This window comes from Arachis stenosperma, chromosome 5 (assembly GCF_014773155.1).
Source record: "Arachis stenosperma cultivar V10309 chromosome 5, arast.V10309.gnm1.PFL2, whole genome shotgun sequence".
Lineage (NCBI taxonomy): Eukaryota > Viridiplantae > Streptophyta > Magnoliopsida > Fabales > Fabaceae > Arachis > Arachis stenosperma.
Window position 1 is genome coordinate 122,024,303 of NC_080381.1, and position 15,662 is coordinate 122,039,964.

At 41.0% G+C, this 15,662-nt stretch overlaps 1 non-coding gene across 1 annotated transcript; it reads left to right on the top strand.

Annotated features, from left to right (window-relative positions):
- The first annotated feature begins 242 nt into the window (after window positions 1-242).
- Window positions 243-346, top strand: LOC130983473 (small nucleolar RNA R71). The gene has a single exon (XR_009087460.1). It is a non-coding gene; the product is annotated as a small nucleolar RNA R71 (small nucleolar RNA).
- The last annotated feature ends 15,316 nt before the right edge of the window (window positions 347-15,662 follow it).

Genomic DNA, 15,662 nt, shown 5'->3' on the forward strand with positions numbered 1-15,662 from the left:
CCAGTATGGCATTCAGAGCATCAATCTCAAGAACTCCTTTCTTCTGACTTGTCCTATTGTTCACAGGATTCCTTTCAGAAGTGTACATGAATTGGTTATTTGCAACCATTTCAATGAGCTCTTGAGCTTCTGTAGGCGTCTTCTTCAGATGAAGAGATCCTCCAGCAGAGCTATCCAAAGACATCTTGGACAGTTCAGAGAGACCATCATAGAAAATACCTATGATGCTCCATTCAGAAAGCATGTCAGATGGACATTTTCTGATTAATTGTTTGTATCTTTCCCAAGCTTCATAGAGGGATTCTCCATCCTTCTGTCTGAAGGTTTGGACTTCCACTCTAAGCTTACTCCATTTTTGGGGTGGAAAGAACTTTGCCAAGAAGGCATTGACTAGCTTTTCCTAAGAGTCCAGGCTTTCTTTAGGTTGTGAGTCCAACCATATTCTAGCTCTGTCTCTTACAGCAAAAGGGAATAGCATCAGTCTGTAGACCTCAGGGTCAACCCCATTAGTCTTGACTGTGTCACAGATTTGCAAGAACTCAGCTAAAAACTGATGAGGATCTTCCAACGGAAGTCCATGGAACTTGCAATTCTGTTGCATTAGAGAAACTAATTGAGGCTTAAGCTCAAAGTTGTTTGCTCCAATGACAGGGATAGAGATGCTTCTCCCATAGAAATTGGGAGTAGGTGCAGTAAAGTCACCCAGCACCTTCCTTGCATTGTTGGCATTGTTGTTGTTTTCGGCTGCCATGTCTTCTTCTTCTTTGAAGAATTCGGTTAGGTCCTCTACAGAGAGTTGTGCCTTAGCTTCTCTTAGCTTTCGCTTCAAGGTCCTTTCAGGTTCAGGGTCAGCTTCAACAAGAATGCCTTTGTCTTTGTTCCTGCTCATATGAAAGAGAAGAGAACAAGAAAATGTGGAATCCTCTATGTCACAGTATAGAGATTCCTTGAGGTGTCAGAGGAAAAGAAAAATAGAAGAAAGAAGAAGGAGAATTCGAACTTGATCAGATAAAGTTCGAATTGTGCATTAAGAAGGAGTGATACTCCATAAATAGAAGGATGTGAGAAGAGGGGAAGGAAATTTTCGAGAATTAAGTGAAAAAGTTTGAAAACATTTTGAAAAACTTTAATTTGATTTTCGAAAACAAGAGTGGGCAAGAAATCAAGTGATTTTTGAAAAAGATTTTGAAATTAGAAATTAAAAAGATTTGATTGAAAACTAATTTGAAAAATATGTGGTTAAGAAGATATGATTGGTTTTAAAGAAATGTGATTGAGAAGATATGATTTGAAAAATATTTTTTTAAAAAAAAAGATTTGATTTGAAAACAATTTTAAAAGATATGATTTTAAAAATTAATGACTTGCCTAACAAGAAAAGATATGATTCAAACATTAAACCTTTCTCAACAGAAAAGGCAACAAACTTGAGATGTTCAATCAAATCATTAATTGTTAGTAAGTATCTTTGAAAAAGGAAAGAAATTAATTTTGAAAACATTTGATTGAAAAGATATGATTTGAAAAAGATTTGATTTTGAAAAACTTTGAAAACTTGAAAAAAAATTGATTTGAAAAACAAAATCTTCCCCCTTGTGCCATCCTGGCGTTAAACGCCCAGAATGGTATCCATTCTGGCGTTTAACGCCCAAAATGCTACCTTCTTGGGCATTAAACGCCCAACCAGGTACCCTGGCTGGCGTTTAAACGCCAGTCTGTCCTTCTTCAATGGGCGTTTTGAACGCCCAGCTTTTCTGTGTAATTCCTCTGCTGCATGTTCTGAATCTTCAGTTTCCTGTACTATTGACTTGAAAATAGAACCAAGATCAAATAAACAAGGCATGCAAGACACCAAACTTAAAATTAAACACTAGACTCAAACGAGAAACATAAAAATTTTTGTGGTTTTTATGGTTTTTATAATTTTTTTGTGCTTTTTTTCGAAAATTATATGGAAATAGAAAATAAAGTTTCAGAATTCTTAATTTGGATTCCAGGAATCATTGCAATGCTAGTCTAAGACTCCGGTCCAGGAATTAGACATGGCTTCATAGCCAGCCAAGCTTTCAAAGAAAGCTTCGGTCCAAAACACTAGACATGGCCAATGGCCAGCCAAGCCTTAGCAGATCATTGCTCCAATAGCAAGATTGATAGAAATCAACAAGCTATGGTGATGATCAGTTGAAACCTCGGTCCAATAAAATTAGACATGGCTTCTCAGCCAGCCAGACTTCAATAGATCATCATGAAACACTAGAATTTATTCTCAAGAACTCTGAAGAAAAATACCTAATCTAAGCAACAAGATGAACCGTCAGTTGTCCATACTCAAGAACAATCCCCGGCAACGGCGCCAAAAACTTGGTGCACGAAATTGTGGTCACTACTTTTTAATACACAGAACAATCCCCGGCAACGGCGCCAAAAACTTGGTGCACGAAATTGTGATCACTACTTTTTAATACATAGAACAATCCCCGGTAATGGCTCCAAAGACTTGGTGCTCAATACCATGGCATAAACACAACTTCGCACAACTAACCAGCAAGTGCACTGGGTCGTCCAAGTAATACCTTACGCGAGTAAGGGTCGATCCCACGGAGATTGTTGGTATGAAGCAAGCTATGGTCACCTTGTAAATCTCAGTCAGGCAGACTCAAATGGGTATAGTGATAAACGAATAAAGCATAAAGATAAAGATAGAGGTACTTATGTATATCATTGGTGAGAGCTTCAGATAAGCGTATGAAGATGCCTTCCCTTCCGTCTCTCTGCTTTCCTACTGTCTTCATCCAATCCTTCTTACTCCTTTCCATGGCAAGCTTATGCAAGGGTTTCACCGTTGTCAGTGGCTACCTCCCATCCTCTCAGTGAAAACGTTTGCCTATGCTCTGTCACAGCATGGGGTAATCAGCTGTCGGTTCTCGGTCAGGCCGGAATAAAATTCATCGATTCTTTTGCGTCTGTCACTAACGCCCCGCCTGCTAGGAGTTTGAAGCACGTCACAGTCATTCAATCATTGAATCCTACTCAGAATACCACAGACAAGGTTAGACCTTCCGGATTCTCTTGAATGCCGCCATCAGTTCTCGCCTATACCACAAAGATTCTGATCTCACGGAATGGCTGGCTCGTTTGTCAGGCGAGCACTCGGTTGTCAGGCGATCAACCATGCATCGTGTATCAGGAATCCAAGAGATATTCACTAGAGCCTCGTATGCTTGTAGAACAAGAGTGGTTGTCAGTCACTTTGTTCATGAGTGAGAATGATGATGAGTGTCACGGATCATCACATTCATCAAGTTGAAGAACAAGTGATATCTTGGATAAAGAACAAGCGGAATTGAATAGAAGAACAATAGTAATTGCATTAATACTCGAGGTACAGCAGAGCTCCACACCTTAATCTATGGTGTGTAGAAACTCCACCGTTGAAAATACATAAGAACAAGGTCTAGGCGTGGCCGAATGGCCAGCCTCCCAAAGTGAGTTCAATCATAAAAACATGATCAACAGGCTCTCTAATACAATAGTAAAAGGTCCCACTTTTAGAAAACTAGTAGCCTAGGGTGTACAGAGATGAGTAAATGACATAAAAATACACTTCCGGGCCCACTTGGTGTGTGCTTGGGCTGAGCATTGAAGCATTTTCGTGTAGAGACTCTTCTTGGAGTTAAACGCCAGCTTTGGTGCCAGTTTGGGCGTTTAACTCCCATTTAGGTGCCAGTTCCAGCGTTTAACGCTGGAATTTCTGTAGGTGACTTTGAACGCCGGTTTGGGCCATCAAATCTTGGGCAAAGTATGGACTATCATATATTGATGGAAAGCCCAGAATGTCTACTTTCCAACGTCGTTGAGATCGCGCCAATTGGGCTTCTGTAGCTCCTGAAAATCTACTTCGAGTGCAGGGAGGTCAGAATCCAACAGCATCTGCAGTCCTTTTGAGTCTCTGAATCAGATTTTTGCTCAGATCCCTCAATTTCAGCCAGAAAATACCTGAAATCACAGAAAAATACACAAACTCATAGTAAAGTCCAGAAAAGTGAATTTTAACTAAAAACTAATAAAAATATAATAAAAACTCAACTAAAACTACCAAAAACATACTAAAAACAATGCCAAAAAGCGTGTAAATTATCCGCTCATCACCATTCGCAAAATGGGGACTCGATCTACTCGGACCTTTTTCTCAAGGATCAGGACAAGTCAAAATCCTCATAGTAGGAATAGACTACTTCATAAAATGGATCGAGGCAGAACCCCTAGCCAATGCCACAGCTCAAAGAAGTCGGAAATTCCTGTATAGAAACATTGTCACAAGGTTCGGAGTTTCATACTCCATCACTACAGACAATGGTACCCAGTTCACAGATGCAGGCTTCAGAAAACTAGCGGCCGACCTGAATATAAAACAAAAATTCACCTCTGTTGAGCACCCCCAAGCCAATGGGCAAGCTGAAGCTGCTAACAAAGTTATATTAGCAGGGTTAAAATGGAGATTATAGGATGCAAAGGGAGCCTGGGTTGAGGAGCTCCCACAAGTCCTATGGGCGTACCGAACGATTCCACATTCCACGACAAAGGAGTCACCCTTCCGATTAACTTACGGAATAGAGGCAATGATCCCAGTAGAGGTCGAAGAAGGATCACCCGAGTAATCCATTTTAGCAAAAAAGCCAATTCTCAACTTCAAAGGGAAGAGCTCGACTTACTTCCAGAAATCCGAGAAAAAGCTCGGATAAGGGAAGAGGCGTTGAAACGACGAATGACCTCCAGATACAACCAAAAAGTAATACAACGGGCCTTTGCTGAAGACGAACTCATCCTAATCCAAAACGACATAGGAACAACTCGACCAGGAGAAGGAAAGCTGGCAGCAAACTGGAAAGGACCCTTCCGAGTCATAGAAGTACTGGGAAAGGGCTACTACAAGCTTTTCGAACTCAACAGGCGAGAGCTTCCTAGATCATGGCACGCCTGAAACCTAAGAAGATACTATAGCTAGGGATGATAAAAGATCTTGGACAAGGCGCACTCTTTTTCCTGAAAAAGGTTTTTTAACGAGGCGCCCCGCCAAGACCTACAAATCACCCGACTTAGGAAATTAACTCCTCATGTATATTTGCATTCTCTTTTAATAAAATTTGTTCAGATTCTCTACAAACGCTCAAGTCGTATTATTCTAAAAACATTCATCGCCCGATTGTAAAGCTACAGATCGACAGAAATTGAAAACCAAATTCACTACGCGATCACAATAAAAATGAGGGCTAAAAACCCAAATTCTACAAAAATCGGCAAAGATGAAAACAGAATAATGCAAGAAGTTATAGAAAGTGATCCATAGAAAGGACATGACAAGGTCCTAATAAAATGGATTGCTATAAAATAACTTAAAGACTGGCCGGCACAAAAAGTCGGACCAGCCACAACAACTCAAGTTATAAGTAAAGCCCTGGAAAGAGGTCTGGCCAACCCTATAAAAGAGATTTACTATAACTTCGAAGATCCCGACATGACGAAGTCGAACTCCTACAAAAAGTTACAAAATATAATCCCTGAAAGAGACCTGAACAAGGTCCAAGAAAGAGGATTATCAAGTAACTCGACAGGGCCTGACGTGACAAAGTCGGCCCGGAAAAAAAAGTTACAAAAGATAATCCCTGAAAGAAACCTGAACAAGGTCCAAGAAAGAGAATTATCAAGTAACTCGACAGGGCCCGATGTGACAAAGTCGGCCCGGAAAGATAAAGTTACAAAAGATAAATCCCTGAAAGAGACCTGAACAAGGTCCAAGAAAGAGGATTATCAAGTAACTCGACAAAGCCCGACATGACGAAGTCGGCCCAGAAAGATGTAAAGCTACAAAAGGTAATCCCCAAAAGAGACCTGAACAAGGTCCAAGAAAGAGGATTACCAAGAAAACACGATAGGGCCCGACCTGACGAAGTCGGCCCAGAAAGATAAGTTACAAAGATAATCCCTGAAAGAGACCTGAACAAAGTCCAAGAAAGAGGATCATCAAGTAACTCGACGGGGCCCGACGTGATGAAATCGGCCCAGAAAGACGTAAAGCTACAAAAGGTAATCCCCAAAAGAGACCTGAACAAGGTCCAAGAAAGAGGATTACCAAGCAAACTCGACAGGACCCGACATGATGAAGTCAGGCCCAAGACACAGAAATTACAAAAATAGTCCCCAAAAGAGATCTAAACGAGGTCCAAAAAGGAGGATTACAAACAAAACCAAGCCAAATAATCAAGCTGATCATGTCGGACAAAATTCCAGCCTACGAAGGTTCCAAGATGAGTGCAAGCAGACATGATATAAAAACTACTAAGTTATGATAATAGCAAGCTCCAGAGGCCATCAAGATCAGCCCCGGAAGCTCGAAAACTACTTTGTTTTTCAAAATAAAGTTGCTAAACAAGCAACCAAAAAAGTATCAACAGTCACCAAAACACCAGTTACAAGATTAAGAGTTCAAAAGCCCACAAGCCGAGCTATCTACATTAAAAAGGGAGAAAACTCAGACAACATCAGAAGACTTCTCAGCAGCATCAACTCGGGGTGAAGGAGGACGAGTCTGAAGAGGCACCGCATCTACCGTCCCATCATCTCGGTTCAAGACTTGGCAATCCGGTTCCCCTTCTGGGCGATTGATCCCAGTAGTAGAAGTCGGAGAAGTTGGCACAGTAGAAGTCTTGGTAGCAGGCAGTGAAGGACGATCATCATCATCATCATCGGGATCGTCATGGACAATCTTACCATCCTTAACAACATTGTCCAGACTAATAAGGGAAATGTTGAGATCTGGCGCAAGATCTCGAAATTGCTCTTTCAGATTCTCATAAGCCGTAGTAACACTACCTACAAGTTGACCTTGAAGTTCGATGTAATCAGTCTGAATAGATTCCAACCTACTCCTGAGCTCCATCATCTCTCTATAAGTAGTAACATAGCTATCCTTATGTTTTAGCGCCGTATCCTCGGCCAGTTGCGCGGCAGCCGCCAGACCAACAGCCCGGACCTTTTCCCCCTTCAACTCCTTCTCCAGCTCGGTCACTTTCACCTCGAGATCCTCCTTCAAACCCTTAATTCGGTCAAACTCTGATTTTGCCTCCTCCATAAAAGCCTTGGTAGCATGGATAGGAAGATCTTGAGCAGTTCGATATAAAGCCGCTCCCATGTGTGCTAGTGTAATACCACTCCGAGTAATAAAATCCAAATGACGAAGAATGGATACATCGTCGGTAGGCATGACACCATAGGGAGCAATCTGTTGATCTACAAACCCAACAGCATCAAAGTCAGGAGCACCAAGATTAAACGGCTCGACAGTCCGAGGTCTTTTTGAAGGAGGAGCGGCAGAAGGAGAGGAAGTACTAGCAGAAGGATCAATCAAACGAACTCGAGGAGTGGGGATAACCTTCCTCGGCCCAAGAGAACTTGTAACTAAAGGCTTAGACGAAACCTGAGAAGTTCCCTCCCCGGCCGCCTTGGCCGAAACATTCTGAGCCGCAGTAGCCTTCCTTGCCCTCTTAAAGGCCTTCATGGACTCATTGTTCTTAATCATCTCTGCAAACAAACATCACAAACAGGAAGCCAAGCTATGAGTCAGAAAAAGATCTTACAGGAGACAAACACAACAAGCAAACCAATAGAAAAAATTGACCACTACCCAGCTCAGCTCGGAGGAGAGAGGGGTTAGCTAAAAATTTCTTTGTGTCAAGATGAGGAGGCTCCCCACAGTTTTCTTCCAGCATAGTCACAAAAGCTTGTTCAGCCTCATCTAACATCTCCCACGAGTATCTCGATACCACTACATTCTTTTGCCACTCTAAAGGAAAGGTGGGCTCATCATTCTCATCCAGAAAAAAGGGCCGAGCTCCTTCAACAACTCAAACCCTAAAAAAGTAATTTTTGAAATCGCAAAAAGACTCATCAAACATGGAGAAAACCTTTTTTCCATGTGAAGCTCGGAAAGAAACCCAAGCGGCTTTCTTCTTCACTACACCAGGCTTTGTCAAAACAAAGAGACAAAAGAAAAGAGATTGCGAAACAGGGATGCCAAATTCACGACACAGCAACTGAAATATTTTTATAAAACCCTAGGAATTGGGGTGAAGTTGGGATGGAGCTACATTATAGGACCATAACAGGTTGGTTTCAAAAGGGGTAAAAGGAAGAGTAATATTCATTTGACTAAAAAAGAAGTCATATGCATAGAAAAAGGGGCACTCTCCAGCAATCCGGGTAGAAAAGCAAACCCTTTCATCAGAAGTCGGAGATACGAGCTCATAATTCTTCTCGTCACTACTGTTGCTACAAATCCTATGAAACTGCCTAAGTTGTTGACAAAACTCGGAGTCAACCAACGAGACGCATAAGAGGACCATAGAATCCACCCAATCGGCCATGCCCTCAGGGACCTGGGAAGACGTTTCAACAATATTTTTGCGAGAAGACATGGTTAACTAGTCCTACAAGAAGAAAAGAAGATTGGATTACTCAAAAAACACCTCGGAACATTAATTGAACAACTCGGGCATAAACAGAGGCAACTCACAAAACTAAAGCATATAGGTGTCAAAGAAACCAGGTAAAGCAACAAAAGGAAACCCCAGGACCCAATCCAAAAGGTTCCAGGGGCATCCTTTGGAGGCAGAAAAAAGATTCAGGGAAGCCTACAAGCCTACATCTTTACACGTTCCAACAAAAAGCAAATAAAGTCATCAAAATAAGCGTTGATAGAAATTACAACCTCAGTCCACCCAACAGCAAGAACATGCCAAACAGAAAAATAGATAAAGGCACAATCTTTTCTTCAAAAAGAAAAATGAATCAGGCAATAACATGCAAAAGCCTTAGGAAGCTTCAACTGCCAAGGGAACATCAGAGAATAAAAAGCCAGAAATCGCAGCAACAAAAAATACAGAAAAGCGTAAAAGTTCAAACTTTCCCAAATATACACTCAAACAAAAACCCTACTGTACCAGGAAGTAGAACAATGCAAGCAAAAAAGAGAAGATGAACCAACCTGAAAAAGGAGAAGCGCACGGAGAGCGAAGACGAAGAGATCAGGAGTTGCCGTCGAAATAAGAGCACCCACGATTGCCAAACAATGTCCCAAAGAAAAATGCGAAAGGGCAGACGACAGACGAAAACAACAAAAGTGAGAAAGAAAAGGGGAAGTTACATAAAGGAGAAAAAACCGTCTCCGTGTGTGAAGTTCAAAATAAAAGAAGCAAGAGAAACGGGGCATTGAAAACCAATTAATTAATGGGGGCATTAAAAACCCTCGCGCATTCCCAAGGCCAGGGCACTAACGCAAAAGCGCGCGCTTTCAGAGGAAACGGAACAGAAACGTTCCGCATTCAAAAAAGGAGAACTCTACAAAAAAGAAATCGACAAAATGCTCGAGTTCGGCTTCACCAAAGAAGGATCAAAGTCCTAAAACTAAAGACTCAACCTCAAAAAGGAAGACCGAGCTCGAGCAGGGGCACTGTTCATATCCTGGGTCGAGCTGTCCGACCCGGGATGTTCTACAGACAAAGCGACCGACCTCTTCAGGTCAGGATGACCCGACCTCTTCTCAAAGAGCTCGGCCAAGTCACAAGAAAGCCCAACAAAGGGCCCAAATAGAGGAACACGTCCTAAATCCAAGGGCAGCCCAAGCCCGTAGAGATAAAAGTGGTTCCCTTGAAGATACGAGGACCCCAGTCAAAGATAAGATAAAGATAAAGATAAGATAACTAACTTATCTCATCTAAAGAGGTCACTCTACACCATTATAAATATGTTGGAGCACCTAGGTATAACTCATACTCTGATTCTACTCATTACCTGCTTAATATCCTTGCTAACTTAAGCATCGGAGTCCCTTGCAGGTATCCCCCACCCTCCGGGGACGAAGGATCAGCACCATTACCAAGTCCAACAAGTCGGACACAACAGCTCTGACCCACACAGAAGATCTCGTCTGAGATCGACCTACATTTTCAGGTAACCCCCGGAACTCTTTCCATCCCCACCTAATTTATTTTTGAAAACCCACTTAGTACCTGTTACCTTCTTACCATCCGGATGAGGTACTAGTGTCCAAACCTCATTCTTGTCAAATTGGGCTAGCTCTTCTTGCATGGCTTTGACCCAAGAGGGATCTTCAAGAGCTTGCTTCACATTGTGAGGCTCCATTTGGAACAAGAAAGCAAGATTGTTTTGTTCGGTTGACTTTTTGGTTGAGGATCTTGTTGTTACACCTTGTTAGGGATCACCAATAATAAAGTCATGAGGATAACCCCTCATGGACTTCCATTCTCTTGGTTTCTAGAAAGATGTTGAGCTTTGATGAGCTTCAGCGGGTTATTCTGTTCCAGATTCTCTTGCTGGCTCAGGAGACAAAACATAAATGTCTCCTCCATCCTGATGAGACAAAATTGGATGAACAGATTCTTCATTTTAGACAGACTTAGGATTTTCTTCACTGGCTTCCTTGTTGACAGCATCTTCACAATCTGTATCATCTTTTATCACAGCACTGGAAATTGAATTAGTATCACAAAAAAAACGTGTATGGATTTGATGCGGGCAGAAATTGGCGAATTAAAAATTATTAAAATATATACGTTGCAAGTTTAGTTCTTAACTCGCCAGAAATCCACTTATCAATTTAGAAAGGTGTCACAGAAATTTAAAATTAAAATACTGGGAGTATGAATCCCAGGTCGTCTCCCAACGAGTTGCAGAAAAGTGTGCTATTTTATTAAGCAGATGTTTTCAAAAAGGTTTGAGTTGAGTAAACAGGAAATTAAATTGGAGAATTTGAATAATGTAAATAAAAGCCTTGACTAGGAGTTGATTAGTTGGAAGCCCCATTATTGTTGGATTACTCTCTAGATTAATTGATAATTAAAGGTTATCCTGTTTAGTTATCTCTTACTAGGTAAGGGAAAGTCAAACAAGTTGGAATGCTACGTCCGTTCACAAGTTGCAACCCACTTAATTAAAAGGGATTGGTGTTAGTGACTAGAGGGCAATCCAACAATAAACCCAATTACAATCTTTCTTTTAAGCTTTCCAACTCAAGGGTTCCTTTCAATCAACTCCCCATCAAGTTAGGGAACTACTCGCTCATTGTGAATGTAAAATTCATAACATATGAAAAGGAATTAAAGAAAGACATTGTAAATAAAAATCAAAATAATCAATTAAAAATAAAAGTAATCCTTGTATTAAATAATCATAAAAATATTCCAATGGTAAAATTAAACAAAGCAAAGGGCATGGAAGAGTGGTGCACGAAATTGCAATAACACTTTTGCAATCCCACACAACTAACCAGCAAGTGCACTGGGTCGTCCAAGTAATACCTTGCGTGAGCAAGGGTCGATCCCACGGAGATTGTCGGCTTGAAGCAAGCTATGGTTATCTTGTAAATCTTAGTCAGGATATCAGAAATTATCAGGATTGATTGTGAAAAGCAAAAGAACATGAAATGGTTACTTGTTCAGCAGTAATGGAGAATAGGTTGAGGCTATGGAGATGCTCCATCTTCTGAATCTCTGCTTTCCTACTGTCTTCTTCATCAAACACGCAAGGCTCCTTCCATGGCAAGCTGTATGTAGGGTTTCACCGTTGTCAGTGGCTACCTCCCATCCTCTCAGTGAAAATGTTCCTATGCTCTGTCACAGCATGGCTAATCAGCTGTCGGTTCTCGGTCAGGCCGGAATAGAATCCATCGATCCTTTTGCGTCTGTCACTAACGCCCCGCCTGCTAGGAGTTTGAAGCACGTCACAGTCATTCAGTCATTGAATCCTACTCAGAATACCACAGACAAGGTTTAGACCTTCCGGATTCTCTTGAATGCCGCCATCAGTTCTAGCTTATACCACGAAGATTCTGGTTAAGGAATCCAAGAGATATCTACTCAATCTAAGGTAGAACGGAGGTGGTTGTCAGGCACACGTTCATAATTGAGAATATGATGAGTGTCACGGATCATCATATTCATCCGGGTTAAGAACAAGTGATATCTTAGAATGGAAGCAAGCATGATTGAATAAGAAACAGTAGTAATTGCATTAATCCATCAAGACACAGCAGAGCTCCTCACCCCCAACCATGGGGTTTAGAGACTCATGCCGTGGAAAATACACAAAGAAACGTGTAAAGTGTCATGAGGTGCAGATACAATGTCAAAAGGTCCTATTAATAGTAAACTAGTATCCTAAGGTTTACAGAAATGAGTAAATGACAGAAAAATCCACTTCCGGGCCCACTTGGTGTGTTCTTGGGCTGAGCAATGAAGCATTTTCGTGTAGAGACCTTTTCTGGAGTTAAACGCCAGCTTTTATGCCAGTTTGGGCGTTTAACTCCAAGTTTTATGCCAGTTCCGGCGTTTAACGCTGGAATTCCTGAGGCCGAATTGCTACGCCGGTTTGGGCCATCAGATCTTGAGCAAAGTATGGACTATTATATATTGCTGGAAAGCCCAGGATGTCTACTTTCCAATGCCGTTGAGAGCGCGCCAATTGGGCTTCTGTAGCTCCAAAAAATCCACTTCGAGTGTAGGGAGGTCAGAATCCAACAGCATCTGCAGTCCTTTTCAGTCTCTGAATCAGATTTTTGCTCAGAACCTTCAATTTCAGTCAGAAAATACCTGAAATCACAGAAAAACACACAAACTCATAGTAAAGTCCAGAAAAGTGAATTTTAACTAAAAACTACTAAAAATATATTAAAAACTAACTAAAAGATACTAAAAACATACTAAAAACAATGCCAAAAAGCGTATAAATTATCCGCTCATCACAACACCAAACTTAAATTGTTGCTTGTCCCCAAGCAACTGAAAATCAAAATAGGATAAAAAAAAGAGAATATACTATAGACTCCAAAATATCAAAGAAACATAGTTCCAATTAGATGAGTGGGACTAGTAGCTTTTTGCCTCCGAACAGTTTTGGCATCTCACTCTATCCTTTGAAGTTCAGAATGATTGGCATCTATGAGAACTCAGAACTCAAATAGTGTTATTGATTCTCCTAGTTAAGTATGATGATTCTTGAACATAGCTAGTGTATGAGTCTTGGCTGTGGCCCAAAGCACTCTGTCTTCCAGTATTACCACCGGATACATACATGCCACAGACACATAATTGGGTGAACCTTTTTAGATTGTGACTCAGCTTTGCTAAAGTCCCCAATTAGAGGTGTCCAAGGTTCTTAAGCACACTCTTTTTGCCTTGGATCACAACTTTATTTCTTTCTTTTTCTTTTCTTTTCTTCTCTTTTTTTTTTGAAAATTTTGTTTTTTTTTTCTTTCTTTTTTTTTTCACTGCTTTTTCTTGCTTCAAGAATCATTTTTATGATTTTTCAGATCCTCAATAACAGTTCTCTTTCTCATCATTCTTTCAAGAGCCAACAATCTTTAACATTCTTAAAACAACAAATTCAAGAGACATATGCACTGTTCAAGCATTCATTCAGAAAACAAAAAGTATTGTCACCACATCAAACTAATTCAACTAGTTTCAGAGATAAATTTCGAAATCCTGTACTTCTTGTTCTTTTGTGATTAAAGCATTTTTCATTTAAGAGAGGTGATGGATTCATAGGACATTCATAGCTTTAAGGCATAAATTTTATTAATTATGAATTAAGAACAAGACTCAAAATATAAGATGAAACTAAAAATAGAAAACAAAAAAAACGCAAAACATAGGCTCCTAATGATAGAGGTTTTCACAGAGTTAGGACTCAACAACCTTGATTTTGAGAAGTGGATGCTCCCTCAGCTTGAGAGGAGAGCTTTTGGCGTTTCATCTCTTGGATTTCACGCCCCTGCTTCTCTTGTTCCTTCAGCAATTTGCAGAGCATGCAGTTCTGATTCTGCTGTTCTTCCTTAAGTTGCTCCATAGTCTCTTGCAACTTGGTGATAGATGCTTCTAGGCTGGCCCAGTAGCCAATTTCAGGAAATTCAGGGAGGAACTCCTGCGCCCTCCTTTTGATAGAGTTCTCTTGCACTTGTCCTTCCATTGACTTCTTGGTGATTGGATGTTCAATGGGTATGAATTCATCTACTCCCATCTTCACCCCAGCCTCTTTACAGAGCAAGGAGATTAAGCTTGGGTAAGCCAGTTTGGCTTCAGTGGAATTTTTATTTGCAATTGTGTAGATCTCACAAGCAATCACATGATGAACCTCCACTTCTTTTCCAAGCATAATGCAATGAATCATCACTGCTCTCTTGATGGTGACCTCTGAACGGTTGCTAGTGGGCAATATGGAACGCCCAATAAAGTCTAGCCAACCTCTTGCAATTGGTTTGAGGTCTCCCCTCTTGAGTTGGTTTGGGACACCCTTAGAATTGGTTATCCACTTAGTTCCAGGGAGGCATATGTCCTCTAGAACTTGATCCAACCCTTTATCTACTCTCACCATTCTCCTATTAAAGGAGTCAGGATCATCTTGCAGTTGAGGTAACTTGAAGATTTCTCTTATTTTGTCCAGATGGAAGTACATAACTTTCCCTCTGACCATGGTTCTATAGGTATGGTAAGCGGTTCCAGTCATTCTCTGCTTATCTGTCAGCCACAGATTTGAGTAGAATTCCTGAACCATGTTCCTTCCAACCTTTGTCTCAGGATTGGTTAGAACTTCCCATCCTCTGTTTCGAATTTGCTCTTGGATCCCCGGATATTCATCTTCTTTCAGATCAAATTTAACTTCCGGGATCACTGACCTCAGACCCATTATTTTGTGATAATGGTCTTCATGTTCTTTAGTTAAGAACTTCTCTTGATTCCAAAGATTCTTTGGATTAGTCTCTTTCTTTCCTCTTAAATTGGTTTGTTTTCCCTTGGGAGCCATGATATTGATGAATCTTGGCTTAGTGATCACGGAAAAGCACACCAAACTTAGAGGTTTGCTTGTCCTCAAGCAAAAGAAAAGAGAGAAGAGAGGGGGAGGAAGAGGAAATTCGAATGGTGTGGTGGAATGAGGGGGAACAAACGTGTATTTATAAGGGTGGGGAGAAGAAATTTCGAAAAAAAAAATAAGAATTTGAAGGAAAATTTGAGAAGATATGGAAAGGATTTGAGAAAAGGGTGAGTTTTTGAAGAAGATTTGGGATTAATTTGAAATAGATTTGAAGAATGGTTTTGATTTGTGAAGATTTGAAAGTGAATGATGAGAGGTTGCAGTGCATTTATGTAGAAGAGTATGGTTAAGAAAAGGAAAGTTTGAAAAAATTTGAGTTGAAAACGAAATTGTGGTCCCCCCCACCTTTCTGGCGTTAAACGCCCAGAATGGCACCCATTCTGGCGTTTAACGCCCAATTGATGCCCCTTTTGGGCGTTTAACGCCCAGCCAGGTGCCCTGGCTGGCGTTAAACGCCAGAAATCCTTTATCACTGGGCGTTTTTCCAAAACGCCCAGGATGCTGCACACCTGGCGTTAAACGCCCAGAATGGTGCCCATTCTGGCGTTTAACGCCCAAAATGGCACCATTCCTGGCGTTAAACGCCCAGAATGGTACCCATTCTGGCGTTTAACGCCCAAAATGCCCCTTATTGGCATTTTTTCGCCAGTAAGCTCATTTTCTCTGCTTTTTGAGCTGAATCCTTCTGTAACTCTGTGAATTCCTTCATCTTTGATACT